Raw genomic sequence first — 14,543 nt, forward strand, 5'->3', positions numbered from 1 at the left:
TATCAACAGTCCCGTCAACAAATTGTAAGCATCTTTAGAATTACCTATTCTGCGGTAAGAAAGACTATTTTTCCCAATTAACTTTATAGTTTCAATAATACGGAACATAATTTCTCGCCTATTACTTACTTCTATTTGTCTTTGTGATGTCATTTGTCCGTGAATTAAATGTTTAATACTTCATTGGTTTTTATGCAACATAAAAATTCCTGCATAATCAGAATAGTTTTTACTTAATTCGTGTTTATCAATTCTTTGATATACGTGTTTAGAATATTTTTGTAAACCATATTTTACAAATCGAGCATTTTTATCATCTTCTACACTTTTACAGAATGCGAGACCTACCGAACAATAAAACGAATTTTTTGTGCTATTGAAACTTAACCGGTTTCTTAAAATGCCATATTTTCGTTTGTATAATTTCGTATAGTTAAGGTCGTCAAATTTTGATTGGATCGGATGAGATAAAAAAAATTTTGAAGTTAATTTTGGTTTGGTTTTTCAAACCAATAATTATTCTCATAGTTTTTTTCTAGACTATTTTGAATTTCGGATTGGAAATTGTTTTCGATACATTTACTGGAAGTTGATGACATGAATATACATTCACTTCTTCCAGAGAAAACTATCTATATCAATTTTAGAATTGGATGCCATAATTGATTTATCAGATTTTATAGTACCTACTCTCAGTTTTGTTATTAAAGCTCAATTCAATATTTTTTTCAATGTCATTAGATTGATTTTGAAACATAAAATCTTAAAACTTACATTTAGATGCATCAACGCTAAGCAATATCTTTTTTTTCTTTTAATTTTTCAGCATTTCCTTTATGTTTTATTTTTATATTTTCCATTGTTAATATATATATATCTACTTAAAAATACACAACCGAACTTTTAAAGTTAAATAATGATTGAGAAAGCACGAATCGAATAAACATGCGATCACAGAAAGTCACAGTGGATAACTTAATTGCATTGGTAAAGTGTACAGACGGCAAAATTATAACGGAAAATATTATTATTAAATTCCACAGAATACAGGTAAGATAACAAACACATATCGCAATTCCAACAACTATTTTTATTTTATTATTTTGAATTTTCATTTATGTCTGCACGCACAATTCACCGGATGGTTTGTAAATAAGCCGACAATTTTACATAATTTTATATTGATTATTGATTATTTTTCATTTAATTTTGGCGGAAACAATGCTACTGGCCACATTAAGTACTGACCCATCGAAAAATTTCTCGGCCTCCTGGTGGGCCAGTCTGCCCATGTTGGTAACCATATGTGCTTTGAGTAGTGCTCATATATTTTAGAATAACATTTTGTAATGTTTATTGTTTTATTTTAATATAACAAAATCCAATTTTTAAACATACATTTAGAACGCTTTACATCCCTATTGTGTTTGTCCGTTCGTTAGTAACTTGTTCATAGTTACGATCGTTGATACTAAGATGTTTATTTATACCATTTCCTCGTACCAGCCAGTATTGAAAAATATCAAAGTAGGTACGAGTGTTTAATATATAAGCCAATATCGAAATAGAAATACTTTATTTCTACAAATGTTAGGATATTTATTTTTTAAGATTTTTACACATAAGAAAATAAATGTAACTAAAATATTTTCAAATACCATTTAATGGAATTACAGTGTATGGTTTTACATGCGTTTAAAAATCGGAAATGTGGCACGCTTCCAGGGTGGGATTTTCTAACCTGTTAATGTTATAACTAGAGACCGGATTCTTGTGCTATTGCAACTTTTTTTCCTTTGCATTAAATCATATAAAAACAAATTATAAATCCAAATCATGAGAAGCAGATTAATTTAAACGTAGTTTTATTTTGCACGAAATTGCATGGTTTGTACTTTTTATTCTAAATTGCCCGATTTTGATTTTCGTTGCATGAAATTGCATATTCTGTATTTTTAAAATTAAACTAATTAATATATACAGGGTGATTTTTTTTTCGTGAACCAGTTAATATCTCGGGAAGTATAAGGAATTTTAAAATAATTTTATTTTTAAACTTTTTATGTTTTACTATTTTACACTGTGTTACAATTTTAATAATTTTAATTTCCTTCCTTAGATGATAAAACACTATCAACTTTCGATTTTCAAATGGCAATACCTATTTTCGATAACGAAAATTTATAAACATACTGTAAAAAATAATTTTAACGTTTACAGAATTTATTTCAGTAATCCGTTTGCGACTTATTACCGTTTAAATATTCGTTCAATTTACTGCTACTGGGCAATTTATCAAACCCAACGGTAAAAACCAGAAGTCAAAACGAAATGATATCTCAACTTAACAATACCTATAATGGTCATAATCGATAATAGCTTTTAAGTATCTAACATGATAGATAAATTTTACTGTTGGAAAAAAAAATGTCCTATCAACACTCCAGCCAGAACAACGTGGTCAGTGAGCGCCTAGCCTGTAGCAGCGCGGATGAATCAGTTATAAAGTATAAAAATAACATACTACAATTTACCATCATGATTACATAATATATCACTGGTTACAGATTCCTGGTGTACAGTCTTATCACTTATAATTCAACTGAAAACCGACACAATATAAAAACCCAATAATACTGTAAATTTATGAAATAGCTAATTAGAATGGGAAGTCTAATTTAAATTCCAGTTTTTCATCTTCATATTTACGTTTTACCGCTTTTTTAGAAATTGACATCGTAACTAACTTTTGCAATATATACTGGTAAAATGTTACAAATATTTTATAAATAAATTAAGGTGTTTACAACAAGACTATTCAACACAGACTATTTTAACAACGATATAATGTATTGGAATTCTTGAGAAAACTTTTTGTCTAATCAAAACAAAATAATATTGAAGTAATATAATACTTAATTTGATATGTTTATCGGCTCTTAACTATCTTTATTACTTTTGAGTTATAAAAGTACAGATTTGATCAAATTATATATAATTATAAAATGTGTTTACAAATATTTTAGCTCTTGATATCATTGCATTTATATATGTGGCTCGCGAACATATTCATCTTGGCCACCCCTGTTATATAATATAGGTACCTATATTGTATAAACCATGTTTAACTTATACTGATTTTTTTAGTATTATTTATTATTGTTAATTAAAGAATGTAATTTTTTAAAATATTTTACTACCAAATATAAATTGATTTCAAATTATAGTACCTACCTATTATAGTAAACCTTTATGAAGAATATGTGTGATGTGCATGGGCGTAAATAAAATTTGAATCAGGGAGGGGCAAAAACATCAAATGATTAGTGTTATACTCGTAATTCAAATAATCTACAGATAGACCATTGAATAACACATAAAACGTCAAAACGATTAATTACACGTGTAGATATCACTCGGTCCCACTAAACTATTTTTAGAATTATATCTTATTTAATTTTTGATTTTAATGTAAAACTTACACGTTTGGTGTAAACAAATATAATTCAGTTTGAGGCACAGGGGTGGGTAAGTGCCCCCCCCCTGCCACACCCTCGCTACACCCATGGTGATGTGTGTATAACAATTGCGACTATTGTTATAGTTAACAGTTTAACAGTAATTTATTGGTATTGAATTAAACTATAATTATAATTAGAAAACAGATAAAATAAAAATTTTGGACCACCCTCCCCAAAAAATTCCTGAGTACGCCTCTGGTTCGTTAATTACAGCTCATGTTCCTGTTGTTCATTCGAGTGATTAAATAAAAAAACAAGTATTAAATTGAATTAAATATTTATTTAATAAATATATTTAAGACCAACTGCATATAAAATAAGTATTAATAATAAAAACACAAATAGTTCTTATATTAAAATTGTACCTTCAGTCTGAATCCTAGGATTCAGATTTATACAGCTGTATAAAAAAAAACAACAAATTATCATAGTAGTAATAGTACATATTAATTATTTTTTAAAAACTTTAAAAAACAATTAAGATAGGTAACTTAATTTAACAAATATCTAAGTAGAAAACATAAGGTTGGTAAGTAGTCAAATAATAACTTCCAAATTTATTTTTTTCATTTTGGCAAATTTGTTGATTGTTTCATCAATGGATACAATAATATTTATAAGCACATGTAACAAATCCAAACCTGTTAGTCTATGTTAGCCTATTCTTGATCTTAACCATGTTTTCAATTTACAAAAATATATTTTTGTAAATATTTGCAAAGAATATAGAAACAAATATTGTCAGTTATTAAAATTATTACTTGGGTAAGGGGCTTCTAGCTCTATAAAATACACAAATAAGCATACATTTGTGCACAAAAAAATGACTAAATAACTATACACAACATAAAGTACCAGATATTATGTTGTAAAACTAAAATTATTAAGGACTTAAAAAGCTTTAATAAATACAAAAATATACAATAGCATAACAATATGCATAAATGGACCAAAAAATTACTAACTAGTAAATATGTGGTAAAAAAAGTGATACTTTAAATTACTTTACATTATCTGATAAATACCTCGGTTATGGTTGTAAATATCTATAAACGTAGCAATATCTGTAGAAGATAATACCACTATTCGTTCCACAACCAAAAATGTTATGATATAAGAAGATAAACAAAAATTGATACCTAATTGACATATATTATTGAATGTATTATCATACTATAATGATACACTAGTAATTTATATTCTTAATTATTTATACATTACATTTTTTAAATAAATATTATACTAAAAAAAAATAGGAGAAATGGGGGGGACAAATGCCCCCTTCGCCCCCTCAAATACGCCCTTGTGCAGTATTACTTACAAAAAACTAAAATTTAATTAATGTGTCAGCACATACATTCTTAACTGTAGTTATTCAATTTTTTTATACACATTATTCACATTAGGGTGTGCCAAGGCATACCTGGCACATCCCGTAGAGCCGCATATGAATACATATATATTTATTTAATATAATTTATATTTCTATATTAGATTGATGAGTTATAACTAGTAAATTACAAAATAAATATTTTTTTTTTAAACAATATGGTGTATCTTAATTATTATAATATATGATTATATTAAACAGATAACATTTTTTTATTTTACAACAAAGTAAACTAATAATTCCTATATATTTAGAAAAATAATTCATAAATATTTATAGATTATGTCCGACAAAGTCATCACAGATTCCACACCGCTGAGCATGGAGGAAGTGGCGGACATGCTGCGGCGGGCCACGAAAGCGGTGACGACCCTCAACCCACGATCCGCGGAGGCAGTCTGGGCCATGCGGGAGGAAGACCTCCGCAGTGACCCTGAACTGAACGCTGCGTTCCAGCGCGGATGGGACGCCTGCGGAGGGGCTGTCCACCAGGTGGTGCAGCGTACCACGGGGACAGTGAAGCGGAAGCGGACGTGTGGGGGACCGACCGGCAGCAGGATGCCGACCAGTACCTCATCGAAAACGCCACCACAAAAAACCGCTGCAACCCCCAAACCCAACACGCCGGTGCCAAGGATCCTACCGGGTACCACTGGGAAGGGTCGTCAGTCGACGTCCCGAGGGTCCACGAGCCACCCGGTCCCGACGAAACTCCGTGTTCGGAAGACGGTGGCCACTCAGTGAGTGCTATTCAGGGAGCGACGCCGTTGAGGACGAAGAAGTGGGAGAGGTTCCTTCGTCTCAAGGAGGCAAAGAAGGCGAGGAAGGCACAGCCGGCTGAAACTAGCCAACAATACCGGCTGGCCAAGCACCTAGGTCCAATCAGGACCAACTCCTCACCTCCACCTTTCACCACCAAAGAGGAGCCGATGGAGACTGACGCCAAGGGTAACGAGACCCTGCCATCCTTCGAGACGTGGTCAATCCGGGTAGTTCGGGCAGAGACGCCACCAACGTCTTCCTCGAAGTCCTGCCGCCATCACTCCCAAAGGAAGAGGCGTAGGAAGGCCAGCCTTTCTTCAGGGAGACCCCACCCTCTTCATCAAGGTAAAAGTAAGAGGATCGGACAGTATTTGTTGATGTTGTACCCTGCTGTGTGGCTAGGCGGGGGAGTATGACGAGGTCCCGCTGTGGTGCAGATACATTATGTACACCACTATCGCAGAGCCGCGCCACTCTCCACCCAGCCTCAACCCGGGCAACGACAACACCGTTTCCGATACTACCCACCTACCTCGGAAAATCGAGCAGAAGTGGGAAAAGTTATCAAAACCGGTGGCAACGTACCGACCGGTCGCCTCAAGTCACCAACTTTGTTCTCGCGACCATGATAGAGGAACGATCATCATCAATATTTCCTTCTGTTACCACCGTCACCAGACTACATATTTTATATAGACCTTTTTTGTTATTTTGTTGTGCAATATATATTGAATGGGTTCATCATATTGTGTTTATTTGGTTATTTTTCAAATTCACTACAACACCACCACTCAATCGTGAGCGGCCACCTCACCGAGAAGAAAAATTCGAAGATACCTGAGGCCGTATCAATTGGCCTGTCAATTCATTTAATGTACATGACATAGTATATACTTGGACTCGGGGTATAGAGCTAAGACTAAAGTAGTTAAAGGTCTATTCACACATTTCTTTTTTTTTTTACTATACATTTTTAAAATGTCCCTCTCATTTAAGGTTTTCTTTTCATTTAAAAATAAATAATTACAAATCAATCTATGTATACTAAAAAAAAAAAAAAAATAGAATAGGTAAATTATTTTGATTGTCACAAATTAAGTGATATTACAAATAACCTACATCAGACTGGTATTACAATGTTTTGTGCATCGAGGAAGTGAGTCCTGTATTTTTAATTTGATGCAGAGTGATAGCCCTAGAGCCCGTTGAACATCGTGCCTACCCAACTTTCCATTTATAATTATAAGGTATTCTGGGATATATTTTTTATATAATGTATGATTCGCATTTTAAATTAAAACTATTTTGTACGTAAATAAACCAAATAATGGACATTAGTTCAATACTAAATTATCAAAGGCAATAAACACATTAGTTATCAATAATTTTACTAGAACATGAACAAATTTCCGTAGTGTAGGATTTGGGTAAGGTCATACCTAATAAAAAAATATTAATACTTAACATGTCCACTACTCTAGATAAATTAATAAAAATTAAAAGAACATTGAACATACTTTACATTATCTACTCTAGAGTACAACATATTTTTAGGGCTATGGATGTTCTAAAAAATTATTCATTTTTACACTAATTTTTGAAATTATGTTAATTTTTAATTTATATTTTATGATATAAAAATCTTTTAATATTGCATGAAAATGACACTCATATTAAAAAAAAAATGTTAATTTGCCAATTTAGGTTAATAAAAACTCCATATCCCTACTTATGGTATATACCAATAACTTAACCTAATTATTTAAACATACAATTAAGATTAACTATTAATGTGATCATCACCAATTTTTACAAATGTAGAAGTAGGTCTTGATACTATACTGTTTTTTTTTTATCATAATGCAACTAAAAAAAAAACCATTAAATTATTTATAGAATTGATGTATTCTATGCAAAAAAAAAATGTATACATACTTATTAAGTAATCCGGTGAGAGGTAATATGCTGAGACTAACCAAAATAACAATTTGTACTTATTAGTTCATCCAATCTTGCTATAGATATCTGAATTAAAATTAGTACTACTAAATTCAATTGAAATTTGAAAAAAAACAAAATTAATTTCCTAAAAAATAAACAAAAATTATGATAAACATCAAATTATTTATTTTAAAAAAAAATTCATATTTACATAACAGATTGTTTAGTTTGTTTAAAAGATACTAGTAGCAAGCAATGTGAATATGCATTAATTACTGGTCAAATTGAGTTGTCTAGTCATATACTTCACTGTATTCTTTGATTAATTAAATAAATTTTACCAATTGCCACTGAAATAAAATTAAAATATTTTAACTCTAGTTATTATTTATTAAAAAAAAAAAATTACTTACATAATTTATTGTTTAGTTTGTTGAAAGATTAAAATATAACATAATATAGATATACATATGTAATATGTATATTTTATTCCTTTATTCCAATTTTATTTTATTTATTAATTTATAGTCATCAGATAGGTACCAGTAGAAAGCAATATGAATTTGTATTAATTGCTGGTCAAACTGAGATGTCTAGTCATATAGTTCACTGTTATTTTTGATTAATTACACCAATAATATGAATTGCCATTGAAATAGAATTAAAATATTTGAACCATGGTTATTATTTGCCAATAATATTATACATAAATTATTTTATAAAAAAAAAAAAATTCTAATTTATTAATTTTAGATTGAACTTACCAATAAATTATATAAAAAAAGTTTTCGGCCAAATATGAAATCTAATTGCCATGCACATAATACATATTGCTGATTTGATACATGTATATTTTTAATTAAATTCAAATTTTTTAACCAAAATTCAACATTAGAAAACTATCAAAAAAATATAATATGCATTGAAATAATTGGTTTAAACCTTAAATTTATATTTTAAATAATATATATATATATAATTTAGTATTTACTTAAAACGTATTCTGTGGTTAAACGTTCAAAGAATAATACTTAATTAATAATTTGTATTCGATGTTCGATATTGGAAAACTAACATTAACGATTAACCAATAAGCACATGTTTTCAGAAACAGTCAATCGGCGTTTATCTACTAAGATAATACGTGATAAGACCGTATACCAGGAATCAGTAACCAGTGATATATTATGTAATCATGATGGTAAATTGTAGTATGTTATTTTTATACTTTATAACTGATTCATCCGCGCTGCTGCAGGCTAGGCGCTCACTGACCACGTTGTTCTGGCTGGAGTGTTGATAGGACATTTTTTTTTCCAACAGTATTATATATCTATCATGTTAGATACTTAAAAGCTATTATCGATTATGACCGTTATAGGTATTGTTAAGTTGAGATATCATTTCGTTTTGACTTCTTGTTTTTACCGTTGGGTTTGATAAATTGCCCAGTAGCAGTAAATTGAAGGAATATTTAAACGGTAATAAGTCGCAAACGGATTACTGAAATAAATTCTGTAAACGTTAAAATTATTTTTTTCAGTATGTTTATAAATTTTCGTTATCGAAAATAGGTATTGCCATTTGAAAATCGAAAGTTGATAGTGTTTTATCATCTAAGGGAGGAAATTAAAATTATTAAAATTGAAACACAGTGTAAAATAGTAAAACATAAAAAGTTTAAAAATAAAATTATTTTAAAATTCCTTATACTTCCAGAGATATTAACTGGTTCACGAAAAAAAATCACCTTGTATATATATATAGGTAGCCAGGTAGGTATATAAAATTATATTACCTACATACAGGTTTGTAGGTAAATATTTGTTTATTTTATTTTTCAACTATACAAAAGGAAAAAGTGAACCCAAGCTGCTAATATTCATAGAATAACATCAATTTATTAGAGTTTCGTGGTAAAAATAAATGACAGCAACTACTAGTTGGATAATGAATGGAATCCCTGGCCATTAGCACTTTAGCTTCTGTCTGACTTTGTGGTTGAGTGTTTTTTGAATTGGTTAGTGCCGCGATAGTTTCATTACGAATAATTTACGTAAAGAAGTATAAACAAATTTTTAAAATGCCAAAAGTTGGGTCAAATCTGTCGTCAAAAATTAAAACCTGGATATAAAATTACCCAGAGTTGAAATTTGATGAGAAATCTGTCTTCTACGTTTCTTGTGAAAAATTAATCGGATGTGAAAGAAAATCTCAAATTGATTCTCATTGTCACACTGGTAAGAAACAATATTTTTATTTAAGAATTAGGCATCAGTTTTTAATTATTATTTTTTCGTTAGCTATTCACGAGAATTAATTAAAACTAAAAAAAACAACCGATACAACAGCAAATTACAGATTCTTTTGAAACATCAAGTAGCCAAAACCAATTTTATATTAATTTGTACTAGGCTTTTAGTAGGAGCAAATATACCATTTTTCAAACTGCAGTCCCTACCGTTTAAATCTTTTTTACAAAAATATACTAATAAAAGTATACCTAACGAGAGCACACTCAGGAAAAAGTATCTGCAAGTTTGTTTCGACTCGACTATGGTTAAAATTTGCCGAAAAATTGGAAAACATTATATATACGTCATGGTCGATGAGACCACTGATGCTAGAGGACTTTATATTTGTAACCTTTTGGTTGGAATTCTTCACCAAGAAATTGATCCCACACCATTTTTAATTGCCTGTAAGCAGTGGCGCAATTAGAAAACATTTCGAGGGGGGGGGGGGGTTAAAATGTTACATTACCACAATTTACATACTCGTATAAGCTAAAATCCTGCCTGGTTAATAATATTACATAATTAATGTTAATATGTATATACACTGTATAAATTTCTCAATTAGTATTGTCATATATATAATATTGTTATAAATCACAAGAAATAAAACAATAAACGTCGTATTTATAAAAAAAACAAACAAAAAACACTTTCAGATTAATATTGAGTCTTCGTTTTGAAGTTTTAGCCATTTCATCAATTATCATCAATGGATCAACATAAATATCCTAGTGTTTATTGAGGAATGCCAATCTGTTTAGTCTCATTTGACCAGTAGTATTTCTCAGATAATTTTTCAGTCGACGCAAAGAAGAAAAATACCTCTCTCCAGTAGCTGTTGTGACTGGTAGTGTAATTAATATTTGCAATAACTTTGAGGTTACAGGAAAAAAATCAGGATTACAATGGAAAAATACTTCGGTTATTGTTAACGACGAATTTGGTGATTTGAATGCACAACTGTTATACCACAGTTTAAGTTCACCATAACCTACTTCTAGGCTAGTCAAATTGTTGCTGTTACTTAATATATCAGTATAAAAATTGTAAATCATTTTGAAGTCCTCAAAAGTTTCTTCAGATATTTGTTTGTTAGTCTTAGGTAATAAGCAATTAAAACTTTTTAGTTTGGCCCTATGTTCAAGAAATCGTCCATGGAGTTGTTCAATAAAGTTATCAAAAAATGAGATGAATGTTGAGACTCTATAATATTCTGTTGGATTATTATTCATAACATTACTCCTACTTTTTGTCGACTTGTTGTTCTTGGAACACTAACAGTTATACCAAAACTAGTTCAGACAAACATTTTTAAATATATTATCAAACTCAACATTAGCATTATCGCAGATTTGTTTTATAGTTAATTGAGTCATATCAGCAAATTCTAGGGCAGATTCTAAATCTAAGTTTTCAGTTTGAAGAAATTTGCTCAAAGGAGCAGTTATTGCAAATACTTTTACTAATATTAATAATGCTACTTGAAATCTTAATGATAGATGGAGGAACTAAGTTAGTTAGCTAAAACAGAAGTCTCAGTATCTTTCCAAGTAGATATTTCATTAAGTGCATCCAGAACTCCAGGCTGAAGTTCATGAAACACAAGTACACCGTCATGGCGCTCAACCTACCTTGTAGGACAAAATTTTTTTAGTTTTTTCAATTTTGATTCATGTAATTCATTTTGAATTGATATTTTAAGCATATTTTGTCTTTTAGGATAGCCAAAAAAGTTACATATAGATTGCATTTTGCCTATACAGTTTCGAATATCATTTACATTACAACTAAATGAAATAGCCAAGTTTAGGCTATGTGCTCCACAGTGGATATATAAAGCCATCGGATATTTATCATTGATATGTTTTTGTGTGCTATTAAATTTCCTGGACATAGCCGCCGCTCCATCGTAGCCTTGTCCAATTAAATAATTCAATTCGAGTCCCATGATTTCAAGATTTTGAAGTATTGTTTGTTCTAATGCTTTGCCTCTTACATTAGTAACTTCCACAAATTGTAAAAAATCTTCTCTTATTTTTTTTTTGTTCTAAATGAGCATAACGGACACAGATGGTAAGCTGTTCTTTATTGGAGATGTCACTGGTCATGATGGGTGGTGGTGCCAATTACGTCAGGCATACCGAAGAGAGGAAGTACTGTGGTGATGGCTCACCACAGTAATAACTAATAGTCTAATTTTAATAAGTTCTAAGAAAACATTTTGAATTGAGATCACTGTTGTATTATATAGGTTATTATACTAGGCCTCGGAGAAATTTTTTTTTTGGGGGGGGGTTAATCTAACCCTTAACCCCCCCCCTGGTTGTGCCACTGCCTGTAAGGTTCTCCCTAAAACAAATTATGACACTGTCTCTAGATTTATTAACGACAGTCTGATGGATTTTTTTTTACAAAATTCAGATAATCAATATAATGTGCTTCTCCTTGTAATAGACGCGGCACCTTATATGATAAAAACTGGACAAGCTTTGAAAACATTCTACCCAAACATGATCCATGTAACCTGTGTAGCCCACGGGTTAAACAGAGTATTAGAAAAAGTTAACAAGCTGGTAAATAATGGGAAAAAAATATTGCTTAAATCACCGCACCGAGTAGAGATATATAAAAATATTATGGAAAGTGAACTACCACCGGAGCCTGTGATCACAAGACGGGGAACATGGTTGAAAGCAGCTTTATTTTATGCTGAAAATTTTAATAAATTTAAAATGTTTATTAATGCATTGGATGAAGATGTACAGACTATCGAAAAATTGAAGAGAATCATAACTTCGGCATCAATAATTTCTGATTTGACTTTCATAAAATTACATTTGTCAGCTTTTCCCAAGGTATTAACCCAATTAGAAACCCGAAATTCATCCCTCAATAAACAAATTGAAATATTTGAAACTATAGTAGAAAGTCTTAAAAAAATAAATAACGAGAAAGGACAAATTATGGCTTACAAATTTAACTCTGTTGTGGAAAAAAACACAGGTTACGCTCTCATAAAAAATACAACGACTGCATATGATACAATGGTACGAAAAATATAAATGTTGAACAACAGCTTGCAATTGTCGCTTGCTACAAAATGAGTCCTACCACTTCTGTTGAAGTAGAACGAACATTTTTCAAATTAAAAAACATATTGAGTGATAGAAGGCACAATTTTTCTGCAAAAAATTTTGAAATATATAACATTGTAAATTTTAACTCAATAAAAAAATTAATTTTTTTATGTATTTATAATAGTTAAAATTAAAATGAAATAGCTTAACTCTGTTGGTATGATTTTTTTTTATATATAAATATATTTATATCAATCTTTTACTCTTAATTATTAATTACTCATTAGTTTTTTGCTAATCCTATAATAGTGTAAAAAACTGGATAAATAAAGTATAATTTAAGGGTTTAAATCAATGTACTTTGAATGTTTACAAAATGTTGGTAAGTATTAAGCGATTTTAAGCAAAAAATACATTTTTGCACGATTTAGGCACTTAACTGCATGTTTTTGCAATTTTTAAATTATTAACTGCACATTTTTTTGATTTTTACTGCATGAAAATCCGGTCTCTAGTTATAACCATTTCTGCACAAACCGTTGATAATTCTAAACCTTATATTTATTTATGACGAATGAAGAATGTTCTTTTGATAATCATGTATTCGTGTATCCTCTCATGTTATATAATATTATTGGTTAATGATTTTCGTTGAAATAATCTGCATCTATTACACTTAAAAAATTTCCACAATTATTACATTTTTTGTGATTGATTTATTTAGTTATTGTCAGCTTCAGTTGATATTGATTATTAAATCTTAGCATTAGAATTAAATAGTAATATCTAATTTTGATCCATGTCGGCATTTACGGCAGTATACATGTCAAACCATCAAATTAAAAATAATAAATTTTAATCTTCAAACGATACTTATTTACTATAACTTTATTAATAAATAAATAAATAAATGATAATTAAGATTTTTGTAATTATTTTTTAATTTAATTTCGTAATAATATATTATGCTTGATTTTGTTATTTGTTTATCATTTCGTTCGATGGTTTGAAGTCGGAGCATAAATTATATTGATTATCAGAATATCTACAATGGAATATTTACAAACCCTTACCATAAAATAATATTAATTATATACATCGTCAGTCGTCGCGGAAATATTATATTATTTAATTACTAGTTAAATTTTAATAATAATTAAACAAATTGAATCCATGAACCATTTGTACTTAAAAATTTTGGAATTACTTAAACTTTATTACTAAAAACTTTAAATTTAAACACTGATTTTTTTTTTTTTAATAGGGTCATAATATAGTTTGTTGATGTTAATTTTATCGATTTCGAATATATGCGTGGAAAATCTCTTTTTTTGTCATCCAGCGAAAATTTCTTAAAACATTCATTGATGTACAGGTAAGATTTTCATTTGTGGACGGACTGATAGAAAAAAAAAATGGCAAAAATCTTCGGTCGACTGTTGATCAAACGGAACAACATACGATGTTAAAAACCAATAATGAAAATATATAACAGTAATGATAATAATAAAAACGATGGCAGTGACCACGATCGCAGTGCCATTCAAGGTGTTCC

Source organism: Sipha flava, unplaced genomic scaffold (genome assembly GCF_003268045.1).
Source record: "Sipha flava isolate LNK unplaced genomic scaffold, YSA_version1 49_pilon_pilon, whole genome shotgun sequence".
NCBI classification, from domain to species: Eukaryota; Metazoa; Arthropoda; class Insecta; order Hemiptera; family Aphididae; genus Sipha; species Sipha flava.